At 42.2% G+C, this 18,688-nt stretch overlaps 1 long non-coding RNA gene across 1 annotated transcript in view; it reads left to right on the top strand.

Moving 5' to 3' along the window:
* The window catches only part of LOC129393826 (uncharacterized), a 388,210-nt gene that overhangs the window by 354,079 nt on the left and 15,443 nt on the right, over positions 1–18,688 (top strand). The window contains exon 2 of the long non-coding RNA XR_010109813.1: positions 9,600–9,719. This is a non-coding gene — a long non-coding RNA (uncharacterized LOC129393826). The remainder of the gene's footprint in view (positions 1–9,599; positions 9,720–18,688) is intronic.

The raw sequence follows: 18,688 nt of genomic DNA, 5'->3' as shown, positions 1-18,688 counted from the left end.
TCATTTGAGTTTGAGAGCTTTGGAATACTTGAAATAACTATTTTCTTTTCCACTATTACTTTTTAAAAGTTATTAAAAAAAAATAACTATCAGACATGAGTGACTAAAGATCTCATAAGGCTGATTGTCCTACACAGCAAGAGGTCATGCTGATTCCCATCTTGTTGGTTTTACCTAAATACCACCCCCAGCCTCCAAGTGAGCACATTGTTTATGTCAGGGACTTTAGGTTATATGACTTTTTTGCTGCCATCCTGCCCCAAGCGTCATACCTTGTTTCTCAATAAAGAACATGAGTCTGATGATGATTCCTGGGGTGTTGACTTCCAATATTAACAATAATAAGATATGCTGTGAACATGAAGAGAGGGGAAGAAGGGACACTCACACAGGGTTCTGGGCCTGGTGGTTCATGCCTGTAGACCCAGCTACTCAGGATGCTGAGGCAGGAGGATCCCTTGAGTCCAGCAGTTCAAGGCCAAATGGGGCAACATAGTGAGACCCTGTCTCTTAAAAAAAAAATTTTTTTTTCACCCCAGAATTCATACAGGTTAAAAGAGAATTTCTTAAAAAGAAAAACAAAAAACACAGTGAAACAAAACAAAACAAAACAAAACAGGGTGCTATTTTTTAATGTGTCTTCAGTCAGCAGAAAATTTTTGTCAAAATTGTGTTGAGCATGCACAACTCATGATGTAGTAAAAGCTCAACCCTATCATTATCAGTTTTTGGGTGATTTAAATTTATCCCCTGCCCCTAGAAAATGTTTGGTAAATAATAGATGGTCCTATGGTCATTTTGAGTCTCAACATACAATCTCAATTCAGTAAATAGAATCAATCCAGTCCATGACATTAATCAATGTCTCAGTCTTCATTCAGAGGAGAGACATCGCCTTCTTTTTAGTGGGCTGAGGCCAATAATTGGCAGCTGCCTGCCTTTAAGGTTCTACTCTTTCTCTTACTTACCTTCTTGCAGACTCCCAGACTCCTATGTTCTATCCTGCAAGGGCTGAAGGGGCAGAGAAAGAGGAGAGGTAAGGGGAAAGGAAAGCTCTGACTTGGCTGAGCAGCTTTTGCTCTTGGTGGAGAGTGGTTAAAACTCATTCTTTCTCTCCTGGGATATGCAAATACACTTGTCACTAGCAATCTCCCACATGCAAGTCTTGGACTATAAGGGATGCTGTCTATTTCCTAGGCAAGCTGTTTCCCTTGTACCCATGGCTCCCTGGTGGCCCACCAGCCGAATGCTGGAGCTGACTTACAATACAATCAGCTCACAAAAGCTGACTGTGCATGTCCATTCCCAACTCCAGAGATACTTCAGACAGGTGGCTGGAAATTGGCCACGAGGGAGTATTTACACCCAAGAAATTGGCAAATGCAAAAAATCAGAGCCTTTTTTTTTTTTTTCTTTCTGGAGAGCTGGTTCTTAAACATTTACCAGCACATCGCTGAGTCCACCCCATCCTGGCTCGTGCTTTTGGAGTCCCACTGCTCTCCAAGGCAGTCTTCATGGGCAGGATTTAACCAGCTCTGGCCCAGCTTTCTCTCCCTCCTATGTCTACAGGAAAGCCATCTTTTGTCTTACCAAGCTCTGTGAGGACTACAGGCAGATCCCAAGGTAACAGTGGCAGCTACTTTCTCCAAAGAATCTCTTCATCACATTTTCTGCCCTCTTCACACTTTGATTGTTTTTTAATAGCCTTTATCTGGCAGGGAAAAAGGGGCAAGTATCATGGAACCAGTTAAACTGGTCATTTCCTTTGGAAACTGCATCTGGGGAGGCTGTCTCACACTCATTTTGATATTTGATGTATATGGACCTTGTTTTAATTCCTCTTATTCATCCATGTGTCATTCTGGGCCAGGTTATCATTCTGGGGCTTTCAAAATGCTGGGGAAGCAAGCATTGTTCCATGTCATGACAATTAGAATTTGTGCTGTCCAATATGGTAGTCACTGCACTCCTGTGGTTAAATGTAAGTTTAAATTTAAAAAAAGTAAGTAAAATTTAGTTCCTCAGTTGTACTAGCCACATTTCAAGTGCTTAGTAGCCATATGTGGCTACTGGATTTTTATTGGACAGAAGATTTCCAACACTGCAAAAAGTTGTATTGGACAGTGCTGATTTAAATGGACTTCCCCGTGAGAAGTTTAAAATGGCAAGGATATGATATGATAATGAAGGAGAGTCCTAATTCAAAATAAGTGCCAGTGCATATTAAGATCCTTAAAGTCTAGTTTGTACAGGCTACACAGCATTTCATAACTAAGATTCCACTGTCAAGCACCAGAGAGGGACAAGATACTGACGTTGCACCATCTTGTAGCCTTTGGCTGCAGCACTACAGGAAATGAACAGATTCCTTGGCAAATGTCATGAACATTTGCAAATTTTGATATGTATACTCTCGACTTTGACACTTGCTTTTAAAATATGGCTGTCTGTTTGACAATGTCATCCTTCAACTGTTTTAGTCTGCCTGGAGGTGAAAGTTGGGATGTGGGGCTGAGAAGAGGAAGCTTGGGAATGTCAGCCAAAGGGCATTAAAAATTAGTAGAGCTGGGTGCGGTGGCTCACGCCTGTAATCCCAGCACTTTGGGAGGCAGAGGTGGATGGATCTCCTGAGGTCCGGAGTTTGAGACCACCTGGCCAACATGGAGAAACCCCGTCTCTACTAAAAATACAAAAATTAGCTGGGCCTGGTGGCGCATGCCTGTAGTCCCAGGTACTTAGGAGGCTGAGGCAGGAAAATCGCTTGAACCCAGGAAGTGGAGGTTGCGGTGAGCCGAGATTGGGCCATTGCACTCCAGCCTAGGCAACAAAAGCAAAACTCCGTCTCAAAAAAAAAAAAAATTAAAAAAAAAAATTAGTAGTTTCAGTAAAGCCCAAACTTTATAGGCTCCAGGAAAAATTTCCTTCTTACCAAGCACCAGAAATGTTTCAAGTTATATGGGAATTTTGAAGATTATTAGACATAATACAGGGATTTTGACTTTATACCATCTTGACCAGATTATTTGTAATTCTAGTGAGTGGATTTTTGTTCTCACTGTAGGCTGTGGATTTTATGCAATGATGAGTAAAGGGAATTGACGCTCATGTTTCAGAATCCATGTATGAATGCATATATGTTTTGAGGTGGTCAAGCTAGCTCTGATCACCAGTTCTGAGATCTGAGCAATGGGCCATGCCTGGGTAATACCTCAGAGCTAGCATCATCAGCATTACTGTGCAGTAGTTTGAGGCCCCCATAGACAGAGTACTTGAGTGAAAAATGGCTTTGGTCTTGGAAGCGGCTTTCTGAGGGCAACCCCTCAAGTCCAGTTCTTGAGAGGCTTGTGTAAGCTGTGAGAAATCTTTATAACCTGGAGCAGAGACAGCAGTGAGGCAGTTTTGCTGAAGTATGTAGGCTTAATGGTCTAGATATTGTCATCCAGAGTTATGAGGCTTTTCCAAGGCTGACAGCAGTGCAAGGCCTGATGGCAGAAGAGGAAGTCAAGGTAAAGAAATGTGAGGAGCTCCAGTGGTAAATCAGGGAGCTCACCCCAAATGTGGAAGAGCTGGGCTTGGCCTGGAGAGGCACTTTTCCCCTAGGATACATGAAAATCTTTCAAGAAAGATCACTAAACCTTTGTGAGCAAGAAGCAAATGACCTAAAGATCACTTACTTGGAGGTTGATGGGTTGATGGGTAAATGGAAAATGATTGTAGTTTTTCTTTCTCTCTCGGATGCAAATATGGAATGATGAAGTTGTCTGAGTTTCTAGACACCATGCAACAGCAGCAGCTCCGTCCTCTATTTGTTTTGGAAGACCAATACCTTTCTTTGCCTTTTTTGGGAATATAGAAAGAGAACATAGTTGCTCTTAGAGAAGTTCAAACATAAATCAGCTTGTATACCTTGAAGTTTTGAGGTTTTTTTCTTGTTTAGTTTTAAAGAGAGAATATTCGTCAGTGTCTGCCTGGAGGAAGCTTTGGGAACGCATCTTAGCCAGCTGCCCCCAGGCTCCTGCCTAACCTGGAGTGGATACCCGTATGGATGCCTGACTCTGCAGATACGATATAAGAACTTGGATCCTAAGTCAGGATACCTTAATTTGTTTTAAAGTCCCTTTTACCACTGGTCTCTAGTACCTGAATCTATTGCCCTGGTTCTTTTTGGGGATCTTTTACTTACTCTTTTCTCACTTCCATTGGGAAATTGAAAGATTTCTCTTCCGTATTTCACATTTTGCTATATTTTAATTTTTTCCATACAGACTCCATCCCTGTGTTTTCAATATCTGGATGTCTGGGTCCCAGATCCTCACCTGGAATCCATGGGCCACTGATCATCTGCTTCTATAACTGTTAGAAAAAAGACACTGCATTTGCTATGAACCCAGACTTAGGTTTGCTCTCTTTAGGATAGTATTTTGGAAACACCAAAGGGAAGAAAATAGATTTACACCAAATGTTACTTTAATCTTTAGTCACGAATACAGCCGTGCACCACAGAATGACATTTCAGTCAGCAATGGACTACATATGCAACGGTGGTCCCATAGGGTTATAACATCATATTTTTACTGTTCTTCTATGTTTAAATATGTTTAGATACACGAATACTTACCATTGTGCTCTGCTGCCTAAGTATTCAAGACAGTAACATGCTGTACAGGTTTGTTGCTAGCAATAGCCTATATCATATAGCCTAGGTGTGTAGTAGGCTATGACATCTAGGTTTGTGTGAGTACAAGCTGTGATGTTCGCCCAGTGATGAAATCGCCTAATGATGCATTTATCAGAATATATCCCCATGGTTAAGCAACGCGTGACTGTATTTCAAGAACACTTATTGTAGGCATTAACCTATGAGAATATAGAAATGTATGAGACTCAACTCTATCCTTAAACAACTTAAACTTTAGTTAGATACATAAAACAGAAGCATATGAAAAATTAAATGAGACCAGTATTAATAGCCAGTGTATTAAATGCCTACTGTGTGCTAGGTGATTTACAAGCATTATTTTAATCGTCACAATTACTCCACAAGGTATGATTATCTGCATTTAACAGATGGTGACCCCCATGTCTTAGAGAGGGTAAAAACTTTCCAAAGTTTACTTGGCTAGCAAGGAGAGGCACCAGGGCCTGTCTTCAAAGTCAGAACTCTTTCTGCTGAAATATATTGACTTTATATTTGTTCATTTTAACAAAAATAGAGATTATTGAGATTATTGCTGTGTACAATATCGATGCTTGGTAAAAAGTTATAAGGAATTCTAAGGAGGGAAAGTGTTCTGTGGCCTGGGATGGTGAGGGAAGACTTTGAGTAGAAATGGAGTGATTTGATCTAAGATCCAAAAAATCAGGAGGATTTGCCTAGGGAAGAGGAAAGAGAGACCAGCCTACCTAAAGGAGGACGGGCTTGAGCCACAGCCTTCTGGAGCCATCTTGAGGGATGCACTGGGAGGCGCAGCTTAGTCTCATCTCAGTTCCAACTGAGAGACTCCACAGGGCTGGAGAAGTTTTGGGGGTAGGATGGAGTTATGACTGTTAGCCCCATGGTTGGGTTACCTTTCAATGCCCAGGTTTGTTCCTGGAAGGATTTTCTTAGTTTGTGTCTCCCATGGCAATATTTAGATGGGCACGGGGAAAACACATTTTGGGGGTGTAAAACACATTTTGGGGGTGTAAAACAGTGTTGGCATCCCACTTCTTACTGGTGCAAGTTATGGGGCCCAAGAATTGCCTTAGAGGTTGAATAATTACTGGGTTTTGGGTTTTATAGTTCTCTTAAAAACTCTTCAGGCTTTGGGTCTATGTGTATGCTTCTGATCCAGAGCCAAAGTTCTTAACGACACAAAGCTATTGAGCCCAAGAAATGCTGTCTTTCTTTTTTAATTGAGACAGAGTCTTGCTCTGTCACCCAGGCTGGAGGGCAGTGGCACAAGTTTGGCTCACTGCAACCTCTGCCTCCCGGGTTCATGCAATTCTTCTGCCTCAGCCTCTCCAGTAGCTGGGATTAAAGGTGCCCACCACCACGCCCAGCTAATTTTTGTATTTTCAGTAGAGACGGGGTTTTGTCATGTTGGCCAGGCTGGTCTTGAACTCCAGACTTCAAGTGATCCACCTACCTTGGCCTCCCAAAGAGCTGGGATTACAGATGTAAGCCACCGAGCCTGGCCCAAGAATTGCTGTCTTTCAACCAAGGGCCTGTGCTCTGATGTCTCCCAGATTGTCAGAATAATAATTTTGGGGCACCATCTGTAATCCTACCCCATAATCCAATCTTGCCCACCTTCATCTTCGCAACCACCTCAAAAAGGTTATCATCATTATCCTAATTTCACAGACAGAATAAGACACCAATGGAAAGGAGCAGAGGTCTTCAGGGTTCTCTCTCCTCTCTAGGTTGGATGAGGCCCTGGAACACAAGTTCTCTAGGGAGTCCCCAGGTACATTCCACAAAGTTCTGGTCCACCTTTCTTAACAACAAATCTTCTGCCTTTGAGGTTTCTCTTCATGCCATCATTCTGCCTTTGATCTGAGAAAACACAGGCCCAGTAAGTGTCAGGCCTCTGGACTCATGGATCCTCCTTTTTAGAAGTGGTCAGTAGGGTGTGAAGCTTGAGAGTGCTCCTGGCCCCCTATGCCTGTCAGAACCACAGAGAATAAATCCCCTCTTGGCCCAGCAGTAATCAGCTCATGCCTTGGAGCATGAAATTTGATTAGCTCTTTATCTCAGCTGCATTACTTGGACTGTTATTATGAGTCATAAAATTTACAAACCCCCATCCCACCCACCCCTCTGTCAGTGTAACACTGGTGTAGGACTTGGTGACCTTTAGGGAACGGAGCAGGGCTTTGCTCTTTTTTATTTCTATGAATTTGCATATACAGACCAAGGTCATACTGCCACAAAAGGAGACTCACTTCTTAGGGAAATCCTAAGAGTTACTGAGGTTACTTTTTGCCCCTTTGGTATACCATTCATACGGGGGAGGGAAATGGTATAGGTATGCATAATAAGACATGCCTATCGTATTTGCAATGCAAATTCTGTCCTAAATTAGAAAAAGAGCTACATTTACTCTGTAGAAATGAGTTGAGGGTCTGTATCTGGAAATAGTAGCCTATACTGATTTCCCAAACTGATTTGCAAATTAGAATATTCTAGAGCACTGTTAAAAAAAAAACAAAACACGTATTTCAAGCCCCTACTTCCTACCTTTTGCATTGGAATCCGTATTTCTGAGAATCCAGCCAAGGAGTCTGTATTGATCATGTTGGACCAGCATTTTGGGATGCACTCATTAGCCTCCATTTGGATGCCTAAGGATCATGCATGTCAGGGCTTGGGTGCCTTGTCAACAGACAGAGAGTCAACAGACAGTCTGTGCCTTGTCAACAGACAGACAGTCGCTAGGATTCAATAGGAATGAAGGGCCAGAGAGAGAGTCCTCCTGAGTTGTGTGAGAACAGACACTGTAAGAGGGAGTAAAGAGTCAGGATGGAGCCTGCCCTCTTGTTCCTGAAAGGCCACAGGCCCCTGCCTGACAGCTTCTTATGCCTCATTCTCTGCCTGTACACAGCCCAGCCTATTCAAGTCAGGCATCTGCCATGCTGACTGGTTTCTGTATTTTGTGATCCAAATTCTTTGGCTTTTCTGTGTCGTGGGTTCAATCACAGCCAAACTGACTGAAACTGAGAAAGCCAGGTCAGTGAGACTCCCAGATCTCCCTTTCCAGGCCTCTGAAGATCTTTCTCATTAAGACATAAGGAACAGGCTGGGCACAGTGGCTCATGCCTGTAATCCCAGCACTTTGGGATGCCGAGGCGGGCGGATATTTGAGGTCAGGAGTTCAAAACTATCTTGGCCAACATGGTGAAATCTTATTTGGCTAAAAATACAAAAATTAGTGGGGCATGGTGGTGGATGCCTGTAATCCCAGCTACTGGACAGGCTGAGGCAGAAGAATCACTTGAGCCTGGGAGGTGGAGGTTGCAGTGAGCAGAGATTGCGCCACTGCACTCCAGCCTGGGTGGCAGAGCAAGACGCCATCTCAAACAAAAAAACAAACAAAAAAAGACATAGGGAACAATGAGAATGACAGGCCCATTGCCCAACATGTTCAATACACCATCAAAGAATAACGTGCCATTTTAACAAGAAACTTTTATATGGACCAGAAGGAATCATGGTGACATGACCAGCACATTCTCTTGTAGTCAAGATGCATGGGAGGTCAAGTCAGAATCCGTAATTTTTATGGCATTTATTGTTCATCTCTTCATTCATTAAAAAAGTATTTATTCAGCACATATTATATGCCAGGTGCTTTGGGACCTTGGTACTGTTTAGGTGCTTAGAATACTTTCATGAAAAAATTAAAGATACTTGCTTTTAAGGAGCTTGCATTTTAGAGGAGAGATGGGGGAAGATAGGCAATAAACAATAAATAAGTTATGCAGTATGTTAGGAAGTGATTACTTCTATGGAGGGAAATATGTTAGGGTAAAAGGGATTGAGAATTCCAGGGAGGTAGATTGCAGTTTTGAATAGGGTGATCAGTATGGTCTCATTGAGAGATAACATGTGAGGAAAGATTGAAGGAGGGTAGATATGTGCTGGGAGAGCATTCTGGACAGAGACAACAGGCTAAGAAAAGGCCCTAAGGAGGGAAAACGCCATTATCACTGGAATGGGTGAGTGAGGACTGATAATGATGGCAGAGGCCATAAGGACACAGCACATGGGAACTTGTAGTCATTTAGACTTTGGTTTTTTACTCTAAATGAGATGGAAGTCAAGGCAAGGTTGTAACCAGAGGGATGATATAATTTGACTTACTTTTTCATTAATTTTATGTTTAATTTTTATTATGTAGACAAATAATATTATCACATAATTATATTATTATATAATAATATTATACATTGTTACATTATAATATAATATTATTACATAATAATTATATTATTGTGCAATAATGTCAATTATTACATATTTTATGTAGACAAATTTATATTTATATTTTTTATTTATTTTTTAAGCTAAAAAAGCAGACAAAATAGTATAACAACCCTTCATGTGCCCATTACCCAATTTTACAATTATCAACTCATCAATATTTTATAAATAGACTCCCCTTTCACTTCCCCTCCTCCCTGAATTCCAGATATAATATCATTTACTCAGTAAGCACTTCCATTATGTAATGTCTTTTTGATTGAGGTACAATTTACAAAAAACTACAGCTTCATGAATATTTTCATACCCTTGTAACCATTATTCAGATCAGGATATAAAACAGAGTCTTTCCAGCCCTCAAGATTCCCTTGTTTCTCAATTCATAATCCTACCACCACTATCCAAGGTAGCCACTATTTTAACTCCTATCATCAAAGATTAATTTTGCCTGTTCTTGAATTTTTTTGTAGAAAGAATCATACAGTATGTAGCCTTTTGTGTCTGACTACTTTAGCTCACCATTTTGCCTGAAAGATTCATCGATGTTGATTGTTTGTAGCAGAAGTTTGTTGTTTTTTACTGATGTGTAGTATTCTGATATTACTATTCCACAATTTATCCATTCTGTTGACAGATAGAGGAAAGGTCCACTCCAACATGAAGACACTGGGAGGAAAGAAAGAATAATGAAGGAAGCTAAAAGTGGAATCACTGGGATAGGAGAAGAAACAAAGAAAGTCCATCCAGGAAGCCGGTGAGTAACAGTGAATCGGGAATGGAGACATGATGAGTCATGCCAAAGGCTGCTGGTCAAACAAGTTAGATAAAAACAAAAAATAAGCATTAGACTTAGGAGTGTGTAGGTAACTGGTAACCTTTATAAGAACAATTTTAAAGACAAGAAACTGATTGAAGGGTTTCAGAGAGAATGAGAGGAAAGTGCTTGATTAGAATATACAGCACTTTTGAAGCGTTTGGTAGGAGACAGAGCAAAGAAATGGGGCCAGAGCTAGGGGAAAAGTAGGGTTAGGAGAATGTTTATTTGCTTTAAAGATAGAAGAAATAATAGTATGCTTGCATGCTCATGGTAATGATCCAGTAGGAAAAGAAAAACTGAAGATATAAGAGAAGGAAGCGAATTGCTGGAGCAAAATCCTCAGGTAAGTGACAGAGTTGAGATCTAGTGCACAAGTGGAAGATTGGCTTTAAATAGGGAAAGGAAATCACCCATGCCTTAGAGACTGAAAATAGTTGTGGGGGCAAGATTGGTAAGCACTGATATCCAGGTATCTCTGACTTTGTCAGATTGGGAATAAAGATGTAGTCTCCATAAGAGCCAAATCTTAACGTCTGTGAGCCCTCTGCTTGCTGCTGGAATCTCAGCCTTTTCTCCCAGTAGATTTAGAGACCCCGGGATGCTGCTTATACTTGTCCCCACATGAATCCTGTTTATTAATAGCTATCACAGGTAGATAAACTTCATTCAAACCCTGACAGTTCTACAAGGCTCAAGGCCAAAGCTCCTTTATCCCTGCTGTAAATAAATATTCCTTCTTAGTTATGCAAAGGTCCCAGAGCGGAGTTGTTTATGCAAACTGTTTCTCGAAAGGCACACACGTGACACCGGCAGAGCTGGATCAGAGCAGATTCTGGTGTCAGTTGCTGCACAAGGCCAAGAACCACTATTTCCTCCCAACATCTGATCTTAGCATTAGCTTGGGCTCATCATAGCTCGTCTTCTTCCCTGTGGTGAGTTAGGTCTCAACACCTCCATTATTGCTTCATTTAAGCAGGTTTTCACTAGTCTTCCTGCTCCCCACCAAACTGGAGCGTGATAAAGACAGACAAAGGACAGAGAAAGACATTTGTCTCCAGGCACCAGCCTATGTGGGCACCAGAAACACTAAATGCAAATTTCAGTGCTGTAGCAGCAGAGAACAGGGAGGGAAGGAAAGCACAAGCACATTCCACTGTCCCTGGGCATCCTACACCCTCTTCTTGCCACTGCACCAAGTCCCACCATCTGCTAAGTCCACCAGCTGTGTTGTTTCTAACTGAACCCCACAGTTTGAGTCTTTGCCCCAGTGATTTCTCAGCTTTTATGTAAATCAAGGGTCTGAAATGTATGTATTGGAGGGAGTGGCATGACCTAACTCCTCCAGCTTCTATTCAGTCAATACATATGGAATCAGAACAAGGAATGCTTAAGTGTGTAGCGGTGTGAGGCTAAGATGGCTGAAAGGATTTTTCAACAAGGGAATCTGGACCACGTAAGTGTCTCTCTTTCCAGGACACTGCTGTCGTAGGCACTGCCAGTGGCTGTCTTTATTGCTTTTCTTCTGAGTGTCACGGCTGATCAGCCGACATTTGCATAGGCTCACTTTTCCTTTACTCATGTTAATTAACTCAAAGGTGTCATGGCAAAGTTTTGCTGGCCAAGATGCCAGAATTTTAGAAAGGATTTAACTCCAAGAATTCTAGAACTTTTATGTTAATTAAAGTATTTTGTGGGACAAAAATTGATGAGGCTTGTAAAAATCACCAGAGGAGGAGACTCAGTGCTCTTTGACACCCTTTGCACATTTCTTAGATGAGTCATGCATCTCTCAGTGGAATTCAATTGGTTTGCTCTAAATGAAGTTATCAATCTGCCTTTCTCTGGCCCCCAACATATACATTGATCATAATGGAAATTACAGGATTGCAACATCATAACACTGCTGTTACTTGTCAAGGATGACCATGAGTGAAAGTCCGGTGGATCTGGCCTTGTGGGAGACACGTCTTCTGCTTCATGGTCTCTTGTTGGGTCTGCTGGTCTGTTAGGTGTTTCTTTCCCTGGCTGACTTCTGGGAGACTGACTTGCAAGAGATTCTCTATTCTCTGTGCCCTGTAGGGTGATGGGGAAAGCTAGGCTTCAAGTAGCCACAGACTGAAACATCTATTTCTGCTGCTTCTTTTGGTCAGGAATCCTCCTCCTTTGTACCCTATGTCCAGATCCTGCTGACTCAGCCTAGATCTCTCTACAACAGAGGGACTATGGGTCACTGTGATAGCATTTACCTGGTATTCCCTCAAATAACAGATTCAGACAAGACAGCAGAATTTCTTCCTCTGACATGTACATCCCTGGGATAGATAGTTGGGTAGTGCATACAACTTTCCACTATCCTAGTGTCATTCCCAAATATACATCCATTTGCAAGGTGTGGTAGCAAAAGGTTTTCAAGTAAGACAAATGCAGATCCAGATTCCAGTTTTGCCACTCATCCTGTGAAGTTAGGAAAATCACTTTATTCTTTACATGGGAATAGAGGTTTACGGTTAAAGCGGTAGCCATTTGTGGGTTCACAAAACCAGCTCAGTCAATCCCCTCCACAATCCTCTGAGGCTGCTGTAGTACCCCAATTCTACCAACAAGGAAAGGCAGCCTGGGCAAGGAGAAGAGGGAGGACCAGGTTTGCCTGTCCAGAGCAGTGAAACTGGGTCTTTTCCCAGGCTTTATGGAGAGAATCCCAGTGTTCTTTAATTTTTTTGGTTGTCACAACTGCAGGGTGAAATGTTCCTGGGATCTAGTGGGTGGAGGTCAGGAATGCTTCTAAACACACTACAAGGGTGCATGGGACAGCTGCTGACAATAGGGAATTATCCAGCCAAAATGTCAATAGAGCCAAGGCTGAGAAACATGGCAATGGCAATAGACCCAAATATGACCTCATCGAAGATGGGTGAAAAATATCCCCCAATTTGCTGAGTTCACTTGAAAAGAATTGTATTTTAAGCATATGCCAAGCTGCAGAGAATACTAGAATGTTCCTCTTGGCGTTTCACCTTGGCATTGGCTCACTTTGCATACATTCCTCTTTGCATAGGCTCACTTTTCTTTTACTCACGTTAATTAAATCAAAGGTGTGATTGCAAAGTTTTGCTGGCCAAGGTGCCAGAATTTTAGAAGGGATTTAACTTCTTGAATTCTAGAACTCCATACCATACACATAAAATAATTGCAAGTAGATCATATATCTAAATGTAAAAGCCAGATTATCATTAAAAAAACTGATAAATTAGATTTTATTAAATTAAGAATGTCTGCTGATCAAATCACATCAAGAAAGTTATTAAGCAACTGTGATGGTTAATATTGAGTGTCAATTTGATTGGGTTGAAGGATGCAAAGTATTGTTCCTGGGTGTGTGTGTGAGGGTGTTACCAAAGGAGATTAACATTTGAGTCAGTGGGCTGGGAAAGGCCACCCACACTTAATCGAGGCTGCCAGTGAGGCCAGTATAAAAGCAGTCAGAGGAATGTGGAAGGGCTAGACTGGCTGAGTCTTTGGGCTTTCATCTTTCTCCCGTGCTGGATGCTTCCTGCCCTCGAACATTGGATTTTGGACTCTTGAAGGACTTATACCAGTAGTTTGCCAGGGAATCTTGGGCCTTCAGCCCCAGACTGAAGGCTGCACTGTCAGCTTTCCTACTTTTAAGGTTTTGGGACTCAGACTGGCTTCCTTGCTCCTTAGCTTGCTGACAACCTATTGTGGGATGTCACCTTGTGATTGTATGAGTCAATACTCCTTAATAAACTCTCTTTCATATATACATCTATCCTGTTAGTCCTGTCCCTCTAAAGAACCCTGACTAATAGAGCAACTAATAGACTGGAAGAAGATATTCATGATACAAATGTCTGACAAAGATCTTGTATCCAAAATATATAAAGAACTACAAGAAAAAGAAAATAAATAAACCATTTTTTAATTGAATTGATCTTTTATAAACAAATATTTTATAAAAGATTAATTCAGATGTCTAGTAAGCATATGAAAAGGTGTTCAATAACATTCATTAGGAAAGTACAAATTCCCATACACACCAGAATGGCTAAAATTTTTTTCAAAACTAATAATACTAAGTGTTGGTGAGGATGTGGAACAATTAGAACTCTCATACATTATAGGAGGGAGTGAAATCAGTTCAACCACTTTGGAAATATCTATTAAAACTAAATATTTGTCTGCCCTATGACACAGCAGTTGCACTCCTAGATGCGATGCTCCTAGGTATATATCCACGAGAAATGAGTTCACATGTCCAACAGAAGACGTGCACAAGAATGTCCACAGTAGCCCCAAGCTGGAAACAACTACTGTCAACAGAATGGATAAATGTGGTATAGTCGTATCATAAAATAGTACATACATCAATAAAGAATAACAAACTTCTACATACAGTTACATCAATGTGAAACAGCTTGCTGTGACAAAGAACAGAATTCTAACAAGTAGGAAACTGTTGGGTAGACAATTTAAAATATAGACCTATATTAAATTCATGGAATAAACTAAACAATTTTATAAAGGAAAAGAATATATTAGAAGTTGTTTATATATTTCATAGGCTCTAACCACTAGTGTGCTGTATGACAAGACTTACAATTTCTAGAAACTATTTGTATATTAGATTCCCTGATAAAATAGTTCATGTCTTTTTGTAAGAAAAACTTCTAATAAATGTATTTGTCAGTGGGTAGTGTAGTTTATGGACATCTGGCAGCAAAATCACCAAATTTCAAACTAATAACCCTTGTAGCATCAGATCCTTACACATTTTACATGTTGTTTTGAGATTCATAGATTCACATACATTCACTTCCCTCAGCTCATGAGAGTAAGGCTCATATTTTTCATGGCATATTCAGAGGTCTCAATCATAAATTCTTACACAAATTCCAAAGGCAATATTTTCTTTAGACCCAGGGCATGTATTAGTATTCCTGGCTGGAGTTAGGTGAGATAACTCTCTAAAAGTGATGGCAGAATATTAAGGAGGCAAGTAGAGAAATCTCATACTTGGAAGCTACTTAAGTGAGCTTGTTTCCAACATCGGTGATTCTAATACCAATGATGTCGACTGTTTCCCACTGAGGTGGCCACAGGAGTCTCCATGAGGAGGGTTGTTTTTGAGTTGACATTTGAAGAAAGACTGGAATTCTGGTGGAGAAAAAACCACCTAAGTGAGGGAAATGGCATAAAGCAAAGGCCAACGTCTGGGAAGTAAAAATGTAGTTGAAGGAGAGTAATTTAAAGTACAGTGTTTATGAAGGAAGTATTCATGAAGAAAAGTAGTTGGAGATAAGACTGGAAAAAAGCGATTAAGATCAGAGTTTTGAGAACACAGATTAGGGCTTTGGGTGTTTAAGGGGGCAGAATCATGTAATTACTTTAGCAGGGTGGGAATAGCTTTCTTTAAAACTATTTTTGAAGTCTCAGCCAAATTATGAAGTCTAAGCTTCCATAGTCTGATGAAGAACAAGTGAAAAGCAGAATCCAAAAGGAGTAGTTAAGTTCTGGTTGGCAGGAGTTGGGAAGACGGTGGAGGAAAGGAGCTCCAGCCTGTGATGGGCACAGTGTGCCAATGGCGGGAGTCACGCTGGGCTGCATGAGGCAGGCGTGCACCTTGGATTGGCTAGGGTGGAGGTGTCAGCAGTTCCGCCCCAAGCCCTGCCTGACTTGGCTGTGGTTTCCTAGTGTTGGCCTGAATATCCCCGGAGAAAGTGAGCTTTCCTGTTGGCATTCCTCACCTCTGACTTGAACTTGGCTCCTCCTCTGGAAGCAGAGATTTCTCTGTGTGATTATGCTTACTGGCAGATTTTAGAACATTCTCTGCGTCTCTCTTCACTCTTCAGTCTTGTATATATGAATCTAGATAAACCCTCTTTTCCATTATGGGACCAGGAGAAATCGTTGCTTGGTTAAGTGTAAGTGGAAAAATACCAATAAATTGGATTTGTGGTAGGTAATTTACTGTTTTGTCTTCCTGATTTCCCTTCTGCCCTTCTCTGGCATTCCCTTTCCTTAGGGAAATGCACAAGTTTTCTGTTCCATGCGGTTCTGGTGGGACTGTCACTGCTGGTGCTCTGCTTCAGAAGCCACAGGTGTGGGCATGTGACCAGAGTCTGGTAAATCATGGTGTCCCATCCTCCAGGCCACAGTGATTGGACTAAGATGCAAGCATGTGACTGAAGCAGGACCAATCAGAATCCTTCTCTGGCACTTACTGGATCTCCCACAATAATGCTTAGAATTTTCTGCAATAAAGATCGTTCTTCAGTTAGAAAGAATGAGGCCACCACACTAAAAGAAGCAGAGCTGAGAGGGAGAGAGACCTGATAACTTCCCTTTGTGTTCCCAGATCTCAGTATGTGGGAGCCTGTTCCCCTACTGTCCCCTCTCCCCAGTACCTATTTCTTTTTTGCTTGAGTTAGTTTGAGTTGTATTTTGGTCACTTCAACTTAAAAATGAATCCTGATTAATATAAAAGTTGTTTCTTGGTCATTTGCTTTATTATTGGCTTCAGCTTTATAACTTTCTTGGTCCTACACAACCAGCAAAGCCTTTTGAGGATGAGACCCTCTGTAGTGTTCATTTAAGCTTAGTCCAGGAGGTATCCTTACAGATGTGACATCTTTTTAATGTCTCCTGGCTTTGTATTCTCAATTCTGTGGAGTTATGCATCCCTAAAGACATCTCAAAATACTTGCTAACAACATAGACAGGGATACCTGCTCTTTGGGTCTAGTTTTCCAGCAAGGAAAATAGATTTTGTAGAGTATTTCTGAAAAACAGATGAAAATTGTGATGATAACATACATTAAATACTAAAAAGAAAAGTGGTTCAGAGAAAAGGCATTATATCTAAGAGTATCATTAAGGTGTTCCATTATGCAGTAAAAGAAGTGCAGTTTCACACTCCATCAACTTCTGTTTAAGACGCTGTGTGCGTGTGTTTGTGTGTGTGTGTATGTGTATAAAACTTTGCTACAGAAAATGGGACAACCTAAAGCCACTACAAAACCTTGAATCTTTATATTAGGAAAAGGTTTCACTCGTGTGTGTGTGCGTGTGTGTGTGTATACACAAGGAGTTCTTAAAGTGTTCTAGTAATACACTTCCTGTCAGAAACATTGTTGTTATCCTAATCCATGCATGCTCAGCTGTGAGTGAGTTGGGACAAATGAAAGGGGGAACCAGGAAAATGTCCCTGAAATGAGATCATCTGAACCAGCCTCGCCAGTCAAGATGAGTGACTTTGTGGGGCAAGGCATGGCATTAGGAGTGGCCAGGCCCCTGGGATGATGCCTGGGTCTGCAGTGGCAGCACTGTGGTTCTGAGCGGTTCTTCTCTTTGGAGCAGAACTTAGGTGACAGCTTGCAACTGAGGTAGAAAAGCTGTGCAAAGCTTGTTAGCCCAGCAACAGCAGGAAAGAAAAGCGGTCCAGGAAGAAATGAGACAGGACACCATGCTGTCTTCCCCTTGCAATGCTCAGATCTAGTAATGCCTCCCATGAAGTCAAGTTTGCCACAGTGACTTCAAAGTGTAGCCATCTGTCATCTCTACAAAAAGCCTGAGGACATGAGGGTTAGTGGAACATGCCATGGTCTGTGACCTTACGACTGATCCCAAGGCCTCAATCAAGATCCGTCATTCTCCACCTTGGTTTCTACATTTCCCTCACCACAGTGAGCATTTTGGTGGGTCAAGGCTGCTACCCTGTGGGGTGGCTTGAACTTTCATCTCCAACGGGTCTGAGCCTTTCCAGGCCACAGTTGTATACAAATGGCCCACTTATGGTTATCATGGGCACAGGAATCCCTGAGAGACACCCCAGGGGATCTCTGGGTTCCAGAGGCACTCATTCTTGCCCCATGTTGTAGAGCAGCAACCTGGCTCCTCGTGGTCATCAGGGCTGATTGCCCCTGCCAACAACGTAACTCCTTGCCATGCCTACTTCTTCACTGGCAGGAGAAGCCTAAAAGAAATAGATAGCAGGCATGTCTTCTAGCAGAATTCCAACCATGTTCCCCCTTGGGACCTGGAGCCCTTAACCAGCAGAGCATAAGGTCATGGGACAAGAAGTGCAAATTCCACAGGGGCCACTAGGAGTGATGGTGAGGGAGGAACCACTCCTACTTCCACCAGGTCACACCTTTGCAGATTGGTTACCATGGCACTGTAAGATGGAGCACAGAAGATGGCCAACACACTCAGACTCTCCCTCCATCTGTGTTTCTGTCTCTGTCTGCCTCTTTCTCTCTGCTCTCTGTCTCCTCCACCCACTGAGAGCCTGGCTCCCTATCAGAGGGCAGAGAGAGTGGCTACTGAGGTCACCTCTGCACCTCATGGCCTTTCCAGCTCTGCCTTACCTGGGGTGCTCCTTCCTCAGAGTTCTGGGAACACTGGAAAGTGAGGGCAGAGGAAAGCCTGTCAGTAGTTCATGCTTGTGAAGGCAGTGCCCAGAAGGAGGGAAGATTCTAGAGCAGAAGGCTCCACTCACAGAAATTTGGTCAAGGATTAGAATTATTGGAAACTTGAATTAAACTGAACCCATCTCAGGGCAAACATCCCTTCTGTCCTTCCTGCCCCACCAGTGGGGAAGTCACAGGAACAGATGGGAAATGCTCCCTGTCTTTGTCCAGAACCACTCTTCCTTGGACACAGTTAAGGACTGCTTCCTTCTTGCAGCAGGAGCTCTGTAGATCATCCGGACAGGCTCCTCCCCCAGGTACACAGGCCCTGCAGAACCTGGGAGAGGAGGCCTGAGGCTCCAGCAGCCTCCCCTTCACAGCTCCCTCTGCGCTCCAGCCTCTCACCATCCAAGAAATGTGTGTATTTTCACCTCTGAGCCGTTGTTCATGCTGGCCTGTCCTCCAGCATGACCTTTCCAT

The sequence above is a fragment of the Pan paniscus genome, chromosome 15 (assembly GCF_029289425.2).
Source record: "Pan paniscus chromosome 15, NHGRI_mPanPan1-v2.0_pri, whole genome shotgun sequence".
Lineage (NCBI taxonomy): Eukaryota > Metazoa > Chordata > Mammalia > Primates > Hominidae > Pan > Pan paniscus.
This window is presented reverse-complemented; position numbering and strand designations above follow the sequence as displayed.